A 16,483-nucleotide genomic window follows, 5' to 3' on the forward strand; every position below is an offset into this window, starting at 1 on the left:
CCACTATAACTACCAGATCCTCGAGGCCTCTTGGCCTCCCTCTCCTCTCGCTCCCAGCGACGAACTGACTCAATCTCACGAGCAATGTCCACAACCTCCTCAAAAGTAGAACCAGTCACCCTCTCTCTGGTCATGAGAATACAAAGCTAATAAGTTAGGCTATCAACAAACCTCCTAATCCTCTCTCTATCTGTCGGAACCAACCAAATCGCATGGCGAGTTAACTTAGAGAACCTCATCTCATACTGCGTCACAATCATCTCTCCCTGATGCAACCACTCGAACTGCCTGCGCAGCTCCTCTCTACGAGACTACGGCATATACTTCTCCAAAAAGAGAATGGAGAACTGTTTCCAGGTAAGGGGTGCTGCACCAACAGGCCTACGCCTCTCAAAAGCCTCCCACCAAGTGAAGGCAGCTCCATAAAACTGATAAGTAGTGAAAGCAACCTCGTTGGTCTCCAGAATACCCGTTGTACGAAGCATCCTCTGACACTTATCCAAGAAACCCTGGGCATCCTCACCCTCTGCACCACTAAAAGTCGGAGGCTGAAGTCTGCCAAACCTCTCCAACCTACGCTGCTCGTCCTCTGGCATCGCAGGAACTACATAGTCCTAAGTAGTTGCAACTGTCTGGGTTGGTTGCGCCCCCGGTGTCTGAAGTCCCTGCATGACCTGCTCAGGTGTGCGAGCGGCGGGAGTCTAAGTGCCTCTCCCGGCCTGAGAAGTAGCTGCGACTGTAGTAACTGAGACCGCCTGAGCTAGGCCAATGCATACTGACAGAATCTGAGCCAAGGCCTCCTAAAGACCCGGAATCACAATGGGCACAACTGGTGCCTGAACTGGTGCTACTGGAGCATCCACAGCTAGGACCTGATCCTGAACTAGGGCGGCTGATGGATCTGCAAGTTCTGCCCTAGCTGTTGTGCGGGCCACACCCCTACCCCTACCGCGACCACGACCGCATCCTCGGCCTCTAGTGGCCACAACTGGTGGTGCTAGTGGTCGTCCATCCTGACCGGTAGGACGTGTCCTCACCATCTGTGAGAGAATAGAATAATAGAAGTTTAGTACTCGGATCAACAGATTCGCATGACAAGAATTTCAAGAATATGAAGCTTGTCCTAAAGGTTCTACAGCCTCTCAAGGATAAATACAGACGTCTCCGTACCGATCCGCGAGACTTTACTAAACATGATCATGACTCGTGACACCTATGTAATCTAGGCTCTGATACTAACATGTCACGACCATAAACCCAGACTCGGTCATGATGGTGCCTCTCATACATACAAGGCCAGCCGACACAACACCCAATTCCTTTTAGCAATTGAAAATACACAAATTAAGTCTTTAACACGATAAAATCTCAATTAAGCAGTGAAAACAAAACAATTTGCGGAATATAAAACCAACAAAGCCCGACATCGGGGTGTCACCAGTCATGAGCATCTATCATAAGAAATACAAGTCTTTAAAGAGTCTACTCAACAATTACATAACCAAAACAGAAGAAAATAAGATAAAGGGAGAAGCACTAGGCTGCGAACGCCGAGCAGCTACCTAGTGAATCTCCGAAGTCTACTAGAAGCTCTCAACCCTCGTGAGCAGGACCTGAAGCGCCTGAATCTGCACATGGGGTGCAGGGAGTAAAGTGAGTACTCCAACTCAATGAGTAATAATAATAAATGCAGACTCGGAAATCACGTAAAGGCACATCAATAGGATATAAAGAAAACAGTAAAAGCCAGTAAAAATAATGAAACAGTGAAAATGTGTAAAGTCACTTTAGTTCAGTTTAAGCTTCTTTAGAATGCCTTTTTAATATCTAAGCAAGTAAATTATAGGTAACTAGAAAAAATAAACACATAAAGAACCGCCCCTCAGGCTCAATACCAACAAAATCAGCCCATCGGGCAACACATGGAACAACACCAGCCCCTCGGGCTATATCTCAAATCACAATGGGTACCTGCGCTCACTGGGGGTGTGTAGACTCCTGGAGGGGCCCCTTACGGCCCAAGCGCAATATCACATAGGCTCTCGGCCTCATATCAACAAGCCACCTTGTGGCGTACAATCTCAGGCCCCTCGGCCTTATAATCATAAGCAGTGTATCCACACAACATAGGCCCTCGGCCTTACTCAGTCAAAATCTCATAAGCCACTAGGGCAATAGTAAAACATGATGCTCAGCCCAAATTATCATTTAAAATATCATTTAATGTATTAAAACAGAGTATACATGGATGAGTTATGAAAATAGTAGATTATAGCATGACTGAGTACAAGTATAAAGTCAAAACGGTGAGGAAATATCAGTAAAAGATCTCCTAAGGGTCCAAATAGTTGGCACGAGGCCCAATTATGGCATTCAGCCCAAAACATGATGATAGCAAATACTTTTAAATCAAATACTAGGTAAAACAGTCATTTGGGACAGACAAGTCACAATCCCAAATGGTGCACGACCCCACGCTCGTCGTCTAGCGTGTACGTCACCTTAATATAGCACAACGATGTGTAATCCGGGTTTTCATACCCTCAGGACAACATTTACAATCATTACTCACCTCCATCCGGTCCAAACTCTAGCCCGCGATGCCTTTGCCCTTTCTAATCGACCTCCGGATTCTCCAAATCTAACCAAAATTAGTACATAACCATTAAAATATGTTAAGGGAACAAACCCCACTCGAAAATATCCAATTTACACTAAAAATCCCGAAATTGCTCAAACCCGACCCCCGACCATGTCTTTGAATATGATAAAATTTACATCAATAGATTCCGTATCTCCCCACGAGTTCATACATATCAAAAGTCTAAAAACCAACCGCAACTGGCCATTCAAATCCTCAAGTCTAGGTCTCCAATACCAAGCCCTAGTTTCCCCAATTTTAACCCTTAAATTCCATTAATTACAGCTCTAATCCGTGAAATAATACCACATTATCGATTATTAGACTTGAAAATCTTACCTCCAGACGATATCCCTTGATTCCCTCTTCAAAATCTCCCAAAAAGCTCCAAAACCGACTTGAAATGGTGACGAATAACTCAAAAATTGCGAAGGATTACTTTTATACCTTCTGGCCTAGGGATTCTGCACCTGCGGCCAATTTTTTGCTTCTGCGGTGCTGCTTTTGCTGTCCCAAGCACCGCATCTGCGGTCCTCACTTAAGTCCTCCAATTCCACATCTGCGATGTCCAATCCGCACTTGCGCCATCGTAGGTGCGGTTCCTTAACCGCTTCTGCAATTCCTGCCTCCCTTGCTTTCTTCCGCATCTGCGACTCCCAAACTCACTTATGCGAGACCTCACCTGCGGTCCCCTTGCCGCAGGTGCGGTTATGATAGCAAATGGCACATCTTCAGCTGCCAAAACCAATTTCCAAACTTTCCGCGAACCATCCGAAATCACCCCGAGGCCCCCAGGACCTCAACCAAAAGCACAAATACACCATATACCACCATCCAAACTTATAACAATCTTCAAAACACCTCAAACAACCTCGAATAAACCAAAACACATCGGATTCAAGCCTAAGTTTCCAAAATCTTCTGAATTACACTTTTGATCAAAAAGTATAATAAACCATGTTCAAATGGCCTGAAATTTTGCACACATATCCCAAATGACACAACGGTCTTACTACAACTCTCGAAATTCTATTCCAAGCCCTATATGAAAATCTCACCTATCAACCGGAAAATGCCAAAATACCAATTTCGCCAATTCAAGCCTAAATCTACTATGTACCTCCAAAACACATTCCGATCACGCTCCTAAGGCTCAAATCACCTCCCGAAGCTATCTGAACCATCAGAACTCACATCTGAGCCCTCTAACACATAAGTCAACATCCGGTTAACTTTTCCAACTTAAGCTTCCTCAAAAGAGACTACGTGTCTCCAAAGAAATACCGATAAACAAAGAAATAAGAAGCAGAAATACGGGAAACGGAGAGGTAACTCATGAGACGACTGGTCGGGTCGTTACAATATTCCTTATAGATTTCGAGATATAAGCTTCCAACGTAGGCTCCTCACATCAAAAATTTCTGGAAAAATTACAAAACAACTTTACTAGTCTTTATTCAATCGATCATAACTTTCTGTACAAATGATCAAATGATGAATGGTTTAGCTTTCTGGAAACTAGAATCAAAGCACTACAACTTTCATGTTTTGCAAATTTTCAGATTCCTTAGAGATTTCGAGATATAAGCTTCCAAAATAGACTCCATGATTGCACAGTTGTTGTCCAAAGACAGCTGCTGCTGCTGAAAATTCCAGCAGCCTCTTTTGCTCGAAATCTATTTCGTTAACCTTCTGAAATCCACCCGAGACACTAGGAACCTTAACCAATTATACCAACATGTCCAAAAGTACAATACAAACTTAATGGAGGCTTCAAACCACGTCAAACAATGCCGAAATTATGAATCGTGCGCAAATCTTCCAACTTCTACATTTTGCGCAGAAACATATCAAATCAATCCGGAATGACTTCAAATATTGCACATAAGTCATAAATGACATAATGGATCTTTTTCAATTTTTTGAATCGGACTCCGACCCCGATATCAAAAGTCAACTCTCGGTCAAACTTTCCAAAAATCTTCTAAACTTTTGCCAAAATGCGCCGAATCATCCTACGGATTTCCAAATCCAAATCCGAGCATGTGCCTAAGTCTGAAATTACCATACGAAGCTATTGGAGTCATCAAAATTTTATTTCAGAGTCGTTTTCTCAAAAGTCAAATCTCTGGTCAAACTTAAGAAATCTTTAGCATTAGATCTCTAGATTTAGTTAAATGGCAATAATCTGAGTCGGGGACCTCCGAATTCAATTCCGGGCATACGTCCAAGTCCCAAATCACAATACGGACCTAAGGGAACTATCAAAACACTAATCCAAGTCTATTTGCTCAAAATGTTGACCGAAGTCAACTCGGTTGAGTTTTAAAGCTCAATTCACATTTTAATCCATTTTTCACATAAACACATTCCGGAAAATTATACGGATTGCGCATGCAAGTCGAGGAATGATTAATAACGCTTTTCAAGGTCTTAAAATAGTGAGATGATTATTTAATTTGAAGATGACATTTTGGGTCATCACATTCTCCACCTCTAAAATAAATGTGCGTCCTCGAACGTACTAAGAATTATTCTGAAGTTACCAAATTGATTAATTTACTTTTATACATATACTCACGGTTGACCCCATGTTACCGCATTCGACATAAGTCCGACAACACCATTTCAATTGAGATTATTTCCTTTATCCATATTTGTAAACTTTAAGACCAAATTTCGTACACTCCGAATATTTTCAAAAAGGTCAGATTTTCAAATCAACACAAGATATGAGTCTTGACTGGCAATAACAACCCGTGCCTACGCACACATCAACTTTTTAATAGTGCTTAACTACTTCAAAAAAATTTTGGGGTGTTACATTCTACCCCACTTAGGGTCATTCGTACTCAAGTGAGAAGTAGAGTCCATCCTTAAATACATAATGTAGTTTATCTCTTTCTTCGCATATCTTGATGTCCCAATTTTTTTTAAACAATTTCGGCAGTGCCTCCCTTGTAATTGGGCATATCCACCTATCAGAGTAACACCAAAACAACTCCTAACAACACATCCACAACCCAACAAAGCACCACAATGTATATATCAATAACACTAATCTCTGCATTACAAGCACGGCATTATCATAGTGATATCTTGACATGAAACACATCATATGTATGACCATAACCACATCTCGGGTTTTAATAGTTGTTCATAATAGATTACAACATCGCCAATTAACCTCATGTTAAAAAAAATCTCATTTCAAATCTCCACTTTACTAACAACGAGACATGAAAACCTAATAATTACCTACCCAAAATAACGAGTCACAATTTAACGTCACCTGGGCACTCACCTTGTAGGCTAAAACTCAATAATTACAATACAAATTTGGCAAATTATGCACAGAGATATTCATACAAGAATTTTCAAATGAGCCTAATAGGCATGACTCCTTATAAATACTATAGTACAAATTTTAATTTCACAAAGGGAGCATTTAAACACATAATTTTTTTCCACCATAAGGACCTCGTCCTTATATAACATCCTCCGTAGCTTGTGGCCCGGTTTAAATATTTCACATTATATAAAAATACGAGGATATCATCCTCAACTCTGTTTCACAAGTAATATGCACATCGTGCCAAATCGGAACATTCCATTGTCTTCTTTTAAATAATTTTCGTTAAACAAAATCACAACATATAATGAACCCTCATATCGGTAGGGCATATAATTCACAATTGAAATTAATTATCTGAAAATTACATCAACGTACCGAAATAATTAACAAAAGTTATTCTTAGCCTCACAACTATTTTTAGTGACCAACACATAATGATAGGCATACCTATCTCCATATAATCTCACAATAGGAGTGTTCTCATAAGTAGATTTCAGGGGTACGAAGCTCACTCATGAGTGGAGCATATTAGAAGGATTTTCCTCGATACTCATAACCTAACCAAGTTAAGAAAATTGTCACTTTATAATAATCTGAGATCGTACTTGTAGCGATACCGTCTGGTGTAGCAACCTCAGCCATGCCATAGAAAATATATCAACGGACTGGGTCTCCACTTGTAGGATTCTCACCTCCACCTCTAACATCCTGACCTCTACCTCTGGCTGGTCATGTAATTGGAGTAGTAACTACAATAAGGCACGTAGCCTGAGTGCTTTGATAAAATATGTCTCTCCCAAGTCTAGGACAATTTTCTCATGATGTTCCTAGTACCACCACATTCATATCAATCCCTTTGAGGGTTCAATGGCTTATACTGAGTCTGTACTAGATAACTGGAATAACCATTGTACGGCCCTCGTGTCAGTAGTACATTAAAAGAACTTACTGGAGCACCCCGAGTTGTACAAAATTTCAAGATCATAATTGAGTTCTTTAATGAGTTCGTTGACTCTCTCTCTCTTTTTGGATGTAGGAACCAAAGTAGGAGTATGATGGCTAACCTATTGAACCTGATGACATGTTCTGACACTGTCATAGTAACCTGATGCAACCATTCAAACCCTGTGTGCCACACATTACAGAGAATCGTGGAAATAAACTCTTTCAAAAGCATTTCTGAGAATTGAGATGAGTAGGTGGTGTTGCATTCGCTGGTCTGCCCTCTTCATAGGCTTGCCACAAACACCGGCTGCTAATTTCCTCTTTTCCTATGCGGGCTTAACACTGTTGAGCTACCCCATTTATGCATATACTCTTCGTTATTCTTTGGGATAATTCTTACCCCTATTTATGCACAACGATCACAAAGGTAAATCTCTATACAGATAAATCTTGGCACAAACCACATAGTCCAGAAGGTCGTCTACCACTATACTTCCTCCGAAGCACCCCAAAATCTGCAACCGTGACTTCCATGCTGAGTAGACCTTCTATAAATTTAAAGTTGATTCTCTAACTCTTTTGGTACTGAAGTAATTGATTATTAAGGAGGCAGACGTACCGTAAGTCCCAATCCTATCCCTTGCAAAATATAAGGCATTAAATATGTGTGTATTATTGGGGAGCCTGTTACATCTCACATTTTCGTATGTTAAAATTTCATTTTTAGTTAACCAATGTGGACCCGAGGACAAGATCATCTTGACGTTAACGTATTTACGCTATTTGTAACTAGCAATAAATAAGTATTATGAAGGATAAAGGGGTACACGAATTAAAAAAACGAGTTTTCGTCGAAAGTGGCCAATTTGGAATAAAATATGGGTCGAGCAATAATACCCAATAATTATGAACTAGTATCATGCAAGGTACCATATGACCACTATAGTATAATGTGTAAAGTATATATATATATAGTATATTAAAAATAAATTAAATTTTAAGTAATTTGGAGCAATTTTTAAATTATGTGGGTAATTGGTTAATTATCGGGTAACGGGACATTACCCGATTAACTAATAAGTGGCTAAGAACTTAATAATTACCACCCCACACACACACAAATACGTGGAAAGAAGCCACCAAGTCAAGAAGTAACTAAGTAGTCACTTATGCCTAGGTGGCAACTTGAGCATAAATAAGATGGCTGACTAACCAAGTCATCTGCTAAAATCCAATGTGAATCAAAAGTGAACCCAAAAAATGTTAGTCTTTCCAAACTTTAAAGAAACAAAAACGTTATTCAACTCAAGTTCTCAAGGAACCAAAAAATGTTTCCTCTCAGTTTCAAGGAAACCAAAATTGTTATTTCGTTCCAAAATTTTAGGAGCCAGAAACAATTTTCGCCCATGAATTTCTAAGAAGTAGAGGATAATTTCGTTCAATCAACGAAGGTTTTCCAACGAAATAATATACGGAGTTTTCTCTACTCCAGGTATATTAAGGCCCTCTCTTCTTTCTTTTAGCATGGTCCAAATTATACTAAAGAAACGAGCAAACACACAGTTTTCATAAATTACTGTAACGACCCGGCCGATCATTTTAAGAATTTGTGCCCTGATTCCCTATTAACTGATTTCCCTGTGTTTTTCTGCTATTGTGAGTTGCCGGGATGGTTTATTTTGAGTTTCGAAGAGTTTTGGGACATTTAGTCCATAAATGAGAGCTTAAGTTTTGGAAATTTGACCGTAGTCGGAACAGTATGAAGATGGCCTCGAAATGAAATTCTGATGGTTCTGTTAGCTCTGTTGGGTGATTTCGGGTATAGGAGCATGTTCGGATTGTGTTTTGGAGTTCCATGGCTAATTTAGGCTTGAAATGCCGAAAGTTGAATTTTTGAAATTTTTGGTTCGATAGTAAGATTTTGATCCGAGGGTCGGAATGAAATTCTGAAAGTTGGAGTAGCTCTTTAGTGTTGAATGTGACGTGTGTGCAAAATTTCAGGTCATTAGAACGAGGTTTGATGGACTTTTTGATTGAAAGCGTAATTTGAGAGTTTTTAAAATTCTTAGGCTTTAATCCGATGAAAAATTGGTGTTTTGATGTTGCTTTGAGCATTTCGAAGAATGGAAAAAGTTTGAATGATGTTTCAAGATTAGTTGGGTTTGGTTGAGGTCTCGGGGGCCTCGGGTGTATTTCGGATGCTCAACGGGTCATTTTGGAACTTGTTGGAATTCCTGAACTGCTGGTATTTGGTTTTCTTATATGCGATTGCAATAATGGGGCGGCGATCGCATAGGTTTGTTGGTGAGGTGGCAGAATTGGTGCTATGCGATCGCCAGGATTGGTTCGCGACCACGAAGTGAGAGGATCCAAAGCAGTATGGTCGCTTGATGTTGTATGCGAACGCATAGTGTGGGCGTATGTGGCAGGGTTTTAAAAGCCCAATCCGCGACCCTTCTTCATTTTCCACCATTTTTGAATGGGATTGAAGCTTTTGAGGGAGATTTTTGAGGAAACCAAAGAGGAATTACTTGGAGGTAACATTTTTGACTTCATATCTCATTTATATGTGATTAAAGTTCTAATTAGTGGTGAAAAATTAGGGAAAAATCAGTGCAAAATGGGTAACTAGGGCTTAAGATTAAGAGACCTTAAAATGGGTATTTGAGGGGTCAATTTAACTCTGATTTCAGTGTTCTTGTTATGTATAGACTCATGAGAGTATGAGGATTCTTAAAATTTAAATTTTACCCGATTCCGAGATGTGGGCCTGGGGCATTTTGGTCATTTTACCTAATTTTGCGTATTATCTTAGAATTTATTTGTAGAATTAGTTACTTAAAGTGTTATTTACATTATGCAATTGAATTGAATAGATTTGGGCCATTTGGAGTCGAGTACTCGTGGCAAGAACGTAGTTTCTGATTGACTTTGATCCGGTTCGAGGTAAGTGACTTGCCTAACCTTGTGTGGGGGACATTCCCCTTAGGATTTGGTATTATTGATAATGGAAATGCCTTGTACGTGAGGTGACAAGTGCGTACTTGTGCTAATTATTGAAAATCCGGTTTCCATTAAGTATTTACTAGTATGTTTCTTTTCATGTGTTATACTACTTGCAATTTAAGCCTGTTGTTAGCTTAGGAAAGCATGTCTAATTGACTTAATTGCCTTACTTGCTCAAACTGCCTTATTTGGATTACGTGCAGCATGCTAGGTTAGAAATACCTGTTTTACCTTGGTATGGAACTTGAATTGAAATGTGTACTCTTCTTGTTGTTGATGTGTGTTTACTTTGGGACTACGGGACAGTATCCCGGGAGATCCCCCTGTATGTTTACTTTGGGATTACGAAACGGTATTCTGGGAGATCCCCATGCACATTTACATTGGAACTACAGGGTTGCACCCGGTAGATTCCCCCTGTACTGAGTATTTACATTTGGGACTACGGATCGGTATTCCGGGAGATCCCCTCGCATTATGAGTTGGACTACGGGACGGTATCCCGGGAGATCCACTGGATATTTATATTTGGGACTATAGGACGGTATCCTGGGAGATGCCCGGTTGTTATATTTGTGTTGAGTTATATTTCTTTCCGTGTTTACTTTGCCTCTGTAGTAATTGTTGTTATCCTTTATATCCTGTGTTACTTTTACTGTTGTACTTATTTATACTATTTTATTCTACATTGTTGAACTTTATATTTTATTTAACCTCGGTAGGGCCCTGACCTTCCTTGTTACTACCCGACCGAGGTTAGGCTTGGCACTTACTGAGTACCGTTGTGGTGTACTCATGACCTTTCTGCGCATGTTTTTCCTGTGCAGATCCAAGTACTTCCACTCAGACTTATCACGCTTGAGACGATACGCTTGTAGAGACTCCGAGGTATATCTGCTGTGTCCGCAGACCGAAGAGTCCCTTTCTACTCTCTCTTTTTGTATTAGCCCTTCTGTACTTTTGTTTCTTTGTTAGACATTCTGGAGTTAGATGCTTGTAGACATTCAAAGGCTTGTGATCATGAGATTCTGGGTTTTGGGAAATGTTATTAGCTTCGAGAGTTGTTATTGTGTATGTTGAGCGGCATTTTAAATACTATTTTATTTTACTATTTCGATTTTTATAATTGTTCTTCTGCAATTATTTTTTATATTCTGTATTTTTAGGCTTACCTAGTCGTAGAGAATATGTGCCATCATCATGGTTCACGGAGGGCAAACCGGGGTCGTGACAAGTTGGTATCAGAGCTATAGGTTCATAGGAGTCATGAATCACAAGCCGGTTTATTAGAGTCTCGCTGATCGGTACGGAGACGTCTGTACTTATCTACGAGAGGCTATGTAACTGTTAGGAAAATTCCACTTTATTTGATTTCCTTGTCGTGCGATATTTTGACATTACAATTCTAAACTTATGTCTTCTATTCTCTCACAGATGGTGAGAACACGTGCTACCCGAGATGATCAGGCACCCGCGCCCCTTACTGCAGCCGTCAGAGGCCGAGGTCGGGGTAGAGGCCGAGGACGTGCATGTGGTGCAGCTAGAGCACCCGTACGAGCTGCCAGCGAGGTACCACCAGCAGTTCTAGCTGAAGTCCAGGCACCTGATATGCCTACTGTTACTATTACTCCAGCTCTTCAGGCGACTCTTGCGCAGTTCATGAGCATGTACGCCACTTTGACTTAGGCAGGGTTGCTTCCCCTTGATGCAGCCACATCTTAGGCCGAGGAAGGAGCACAGACTCCTGCCGCCCACACTCCTAAGCAGCGAGTGCATATTGATTAGGTCCTAGGGATTATTCCTGTATAGCCTCTACTCCCAAGTCTGCCTGAGGATAGGGAAGCGACTTCAGAGGATGAGCAGCGGAGACTTGAGAGGTTCAAGAAGTATGATCCTCTTGTATTCAGTGGGTTAGCATCAGATGATGCCTTGGGATTTCTAGAGGAGTGTCATCGTATCCTCCACACTATGGGTATATCAGGATCGAGTGGGGTTTCTTTCACTACCTTTCAGCTTCGAGAAGTTGCCTATGAGTAGTGGCGCACCTATGAATTAGACAGTCCGGATGAAGCAGCTTCACTAACTTGGACTCAGTTTTCAGATATGTTCCTGAGAGAGCTTATTCCTCAGAGCCTCAGGGACGCATGTCGTGTAGAGTTTGAATATTTGCTCCAGGGTACTATGACTGTCTCGGAGTATGCTGTCCCTTACACTAGATTGGCTAGACATGCCCCAGCCTTGGTTTCTACTGTTCGCAAGAGGGTTCGTTGGTTTATTGAGGGGATTATTCCCAGCATCAGGTCTAGCATGGCTCGGGAGTTGGAGATGGATATTTCTTATCAGCAGGTGGTGAGCATTGCTAGGAGGATTGAGGGTATGCATGCTAGGGAGAGAGAGGAGAGGAAGGCCAAGAGGTCTTGAGAGTCGGGACATTATTCTAGTGCCCGTACCCCAGTTGAAGGTCATCATTGTAGGGGTTATATGGGTCGCCCCGTTCATTTAGCTCTTCCAGCAGCCAGTGGTATTCCAGCTCCTCTTATGCCTAATGAGCCTTATTATGCACCTCTAGTATCTAGTGTGCCTCCTACATGGGGTGCTTTTAGTGGCCAGTCCGGCCACCACGTGCTCCCAGAGCTTGTTTTGAGTGTGGTGATACATGCCATATGGTGAGGGATTGCCCCAGACTTAGGAGTGGTGCACCTCCACAGACTTCTCAGCCATAGGCTATAGTTGCAGCTCCAGTTGCTACCCCACCTGCTCAGCCAGCTAGAGGTGGAGGTCGGGGAGGTAGAGGTCTCCCTAGAGGGGGAGGCCAGGCCAGATACAATGCCCTTCCTACCCGTACCAAAGCTGTTGCCTCCTATTCTGTCATCACAGGTATTATATTGGTTTGTCACAGAGATGTATCGGTTCTATTCGATCCAGGCTCCACTTACTCTTATGTGTCTTCTTATTTTGCTCAGCATTTGGGTATACCTTGGGATTCTTTGAGTTCCCTTGTTTATGTTTTTACTCCTATGGGAGATTCTCTTGTTGTGAACCGTGTTTATCGATCGTGTTTGGTTGCTCTTAGCGGTTTTGAGACCAGAGCCGATTTATTGTTGCTCAGCATGGTAGATTTTGATATTATCTTGGGTATGGACTGGTTGTCACCCCATTATGCTATTCATGATTGTCACGCCAAAATCGTGACGTTGGCTATGCCAGGTGTACCGCATGTTGAGTGGAGGGGTGCCTTAGATCACACTCCTAGTAGAGTTATTTCTTTCCGCAAGGCTTAGTGAATGGTTGAGAAAGAGTGTGACGCATATCTAGCTTATGTGAGAGATGTCAGTATTGATACCCCTACAGTTGATTCAGTCCTAGTAGTACGGGATTTTCCTGATGTGTTTCCAGCTGATCTTCCGGGCATGCCTCCCGATAGAGATATCAATTTTGGCATTGATCTGTTGCTGGGTACTCAGCCCATTTCTGTTCCTCCGTATCGTATGGCTCCTTCTGAGTTGAAGAAGTTGAAGGATCAGTTACAGGAATTGTTTGATAAGGGTTTTATTAGGCCAGTGTATCACCTTGGGGTGCTTCTATCTTGTTTGTGAAGAAAAGGGATGGTTCTATGCGTAAGTGTATTGATTATCGCCAGTTGAACAAAGTTACAGCGAAGAACTGTTATCCTTTGCCTCGTATTGATGATTTGTTTGACTAGCTTCAGGGCGCATGGGTGTTTTCTAAGATTGACTTGCGCTCAGGTTACCATCATTTGAAGATTCGGGAGCCAGATATCCCAAAGACTGCTTTCAGGACTCGATATGGTCATTACGAGTTCCTTGTTATATCATTTGGGCTGACCAATGCCCTAGCAGCCTTTATGCATTTGATGCACAGTGTGTTCCGGCCGTATCTTGACTCGTTCGTCATTGTCTTTATTAATGATATTATGGTATATTCCCGGAGTCGGGAAGATCATGAGCAGCACCTGAGGACAGCACTCCAGACTCTAAGGGAAAAAAAGTTATATGCTAAGTTCTCGAAATGTGAGTTTTGGTTGGATTCCGTGGCATTCTTAGGTCACGTGATATTCTGATGTTACACCTAACAAGAAGTACCATAGTAAAACTTCTCAATGCCGATGTAAAGAGAACGGGGAGCATAAAATAGAGGCGGTCACAGGATTAGAAGGTGGCAAGGGCGCATAAGCGGATTGCTCGATCAATGCTCCCATCAGATGTCTTAAGAGTTTCTAATAAAATATATGACGGTCTTCAACGCGCGCGCACACACATATATATATATATCCAAAATACTTGTCGAGGTTAACGGGACAGGTGACCCCTCTCCTCAACACATAGGACCACCTCTGGCAGAACACTCATAATAAATAGAAGTAGTATATTAAAATGAGCAAAATCGTCAGAAAGGGGCAGAGACAAAGGGGTGCTTCGTCAGAAAAGAAGGTATGCATAGGCATTCATAAAAGACAGTATTTTAAGGGTTTGAACAAATTTCAGGCGTATCATGTGGTTTGGGCGAGGAAAAGACAGAGAAACCAACAAAACAAATTGAAATAGTCAGAAAATAGTGAATCAGGAGATCCCGCATCCAATTTCACATAGCACATAGCCTATTATAATAATAATAATAATAATAATAATAATAATAATAATAAATTCCTAGTATGACTAAAACAAAATTGAGTGCCCTTCAAGGTCTCTCCCATTTATTCTTTTTAATTTTATCCGGCCAAATGTAGCCCTATCTCCATGTGATCTACAAGTCAAGGGTTCGAGCCGCGGAATCAGGCATTGATACTTGTATCAGGGTAAGTTACCTATGTTACCTCCTTGGAGTGCAACCCCTACCCAGCGTGACCGTGGGAGCACCTGACTACCATTTGCCAGGTGATTATGTCATCTTAGCAATTTTAAGTAGCTGAAAATATTTTTTCGCCGAATCCTACTATGCCCACAAAAAATGAAGTTGATGTTTATTTTGTTTGTCCTGTTTGCAGTCGCTGGCTTGAGGTTAAATTGACCAAAAGAAAAAAAAACTATTACCTAGAAGATACCTATTAACCGCCTCTAAGCAGAATACATTTGCAAAACAGGAAGCAAGCGACATGTAAGAATAAAAAAATATGAGCCAAGCAAAGGCAACCAACATATCCCTACACAAAAATAAATAAATACTGAACTTGAACTTGATAGCCAAGATCCCATGATATGGGATAATACTAGGTATGTTATTATTGAACTTGATGGTGGAGAGACAGATAATTTAGAAACTGATAAAAGAACAAATAATGGAATTGGGTATGTAACAGCTATATATAGGGGCAAAGCTTACACGATGAGAGACGAGAATAACACGGGAGTGGCGTTTCATCAAATACTGAATGGCTGGAAGAGCGTCTAGGATTCTGGTGTCATCTTCGATACTTGAGGCCATCTCCAACCTTGCCCCCATTCTCCATAATAGAGGAAATATTTGGGGGAATTTAGCTCCAACCCTCCTCCATTTTTATCCCCAAAATGGGGGATGAATAGTGTTCCCTCAAATATGGGGTACACTATTCATCTCCCCCATTACTATTCATCACTTTTTTTATTATTATTTTATTATTTAATAATTTAATTTATCTCTTTATATATACCTAATTATATTTATGTAATGTCTTTATAATATTAATATTATATCTTAACTTTGGTGTATAATTTTGATAAATTAATTTTCGTGCATTTATTATTTTTATGTAGAAATTGCAGTAGATGAAAATCAACGATTTCAAGAATTTTTATTTCGACCTAGAAGGATTAAGGACAAAGATGCTCATTTTGCACTTCGTAATGCATTAATAGATCATTTATGGGAGAATATTAGAGGTTGAAGTTGAATATTTATCTAGTATTTCGAATGAATTTTATCGTTATGTAATATGTATTTAATTAATCTTGTATCGCAATGATTTCACTTTTATTTGAATTATTAGTTAATCCATAATAATTGTTTACAAATTATATTATTTAAAATTTTATGGAATTGTTTTAATTATGGAAATTACAAATTAATAAAAATAAAAGATTTCATTTGTTTAATGAAAATTAAAAAATAAAATTGAAATGAAAGATAATAATATAATATAGAAGAATATAAAAAAGTTTGGGGAAAAAAATGGGGGATTGGTGTTACACCCCAAGTTTTCATACGTGAGAGTACGTCGTAAGTCATTGATGTAAGCTCGGAAATGAGATTATATTTGGAAGCAAATAAAGTAAGTTAATCATGTTACCTTAGAGGTTACAAATATTTAGGATCATGAATAACGAGTACCAAGAGGGTTGGAAATCTTAGAAGCTAAACCAATTGAAGAAAATAAGTTTCGTCAAAAGTCGACAAGTTTGGAATGTTATAACATGTACTTTGGGGTGAGACTAGGGTTCTTAACATGATAAGGAGGTTATTCTATGAGTTATTTTAGTCGTATGATAATCGTTTTCTACATTTTGAAGGCAAGCAAGTTGTGGAACAAAAGTTGGTAAAGG

General features: G+C 40.4%; 1 long non-coding RNA gene across 1 annotated transcript; it reads right to left on the reverse strand.

Moving 5' to 3' along the window:
- Positions 1-1,344: 1,344 nt before the first annotated feature.
- Positions 1,345-15,455, reverse strand: LOC142180636 (uncharacterized). Its single transcript, XR_012709263.1, has 2 exons — positions 15,288-15,455; positions 1,345-1,628 (listed from the first exon to the last, which is right to left on the reverse strand). It is a non-coding gene; the product is annotated as an uncharacterized LOC142180636 (long non-coding RNA).
- Positions 15,456-16,483: the final 1,028 nt, after the last annotated feature.

Source organism: Nicotiana tabacum, chromosome 5, assembly GCF_000715075.1.
Source record: "Nicotiana tabacum cultivar K326 chromosome 5, ASM71507v2, whole genome shotgun sequence".
NCBI classification, from domain to species: domain Eukaryota; kingdom Viridiplantae; phylum Streptophyta; class Magnoliopsida; order Solanales; family Solanaceae; genus Nicotiana; species Nicotiana tabacum.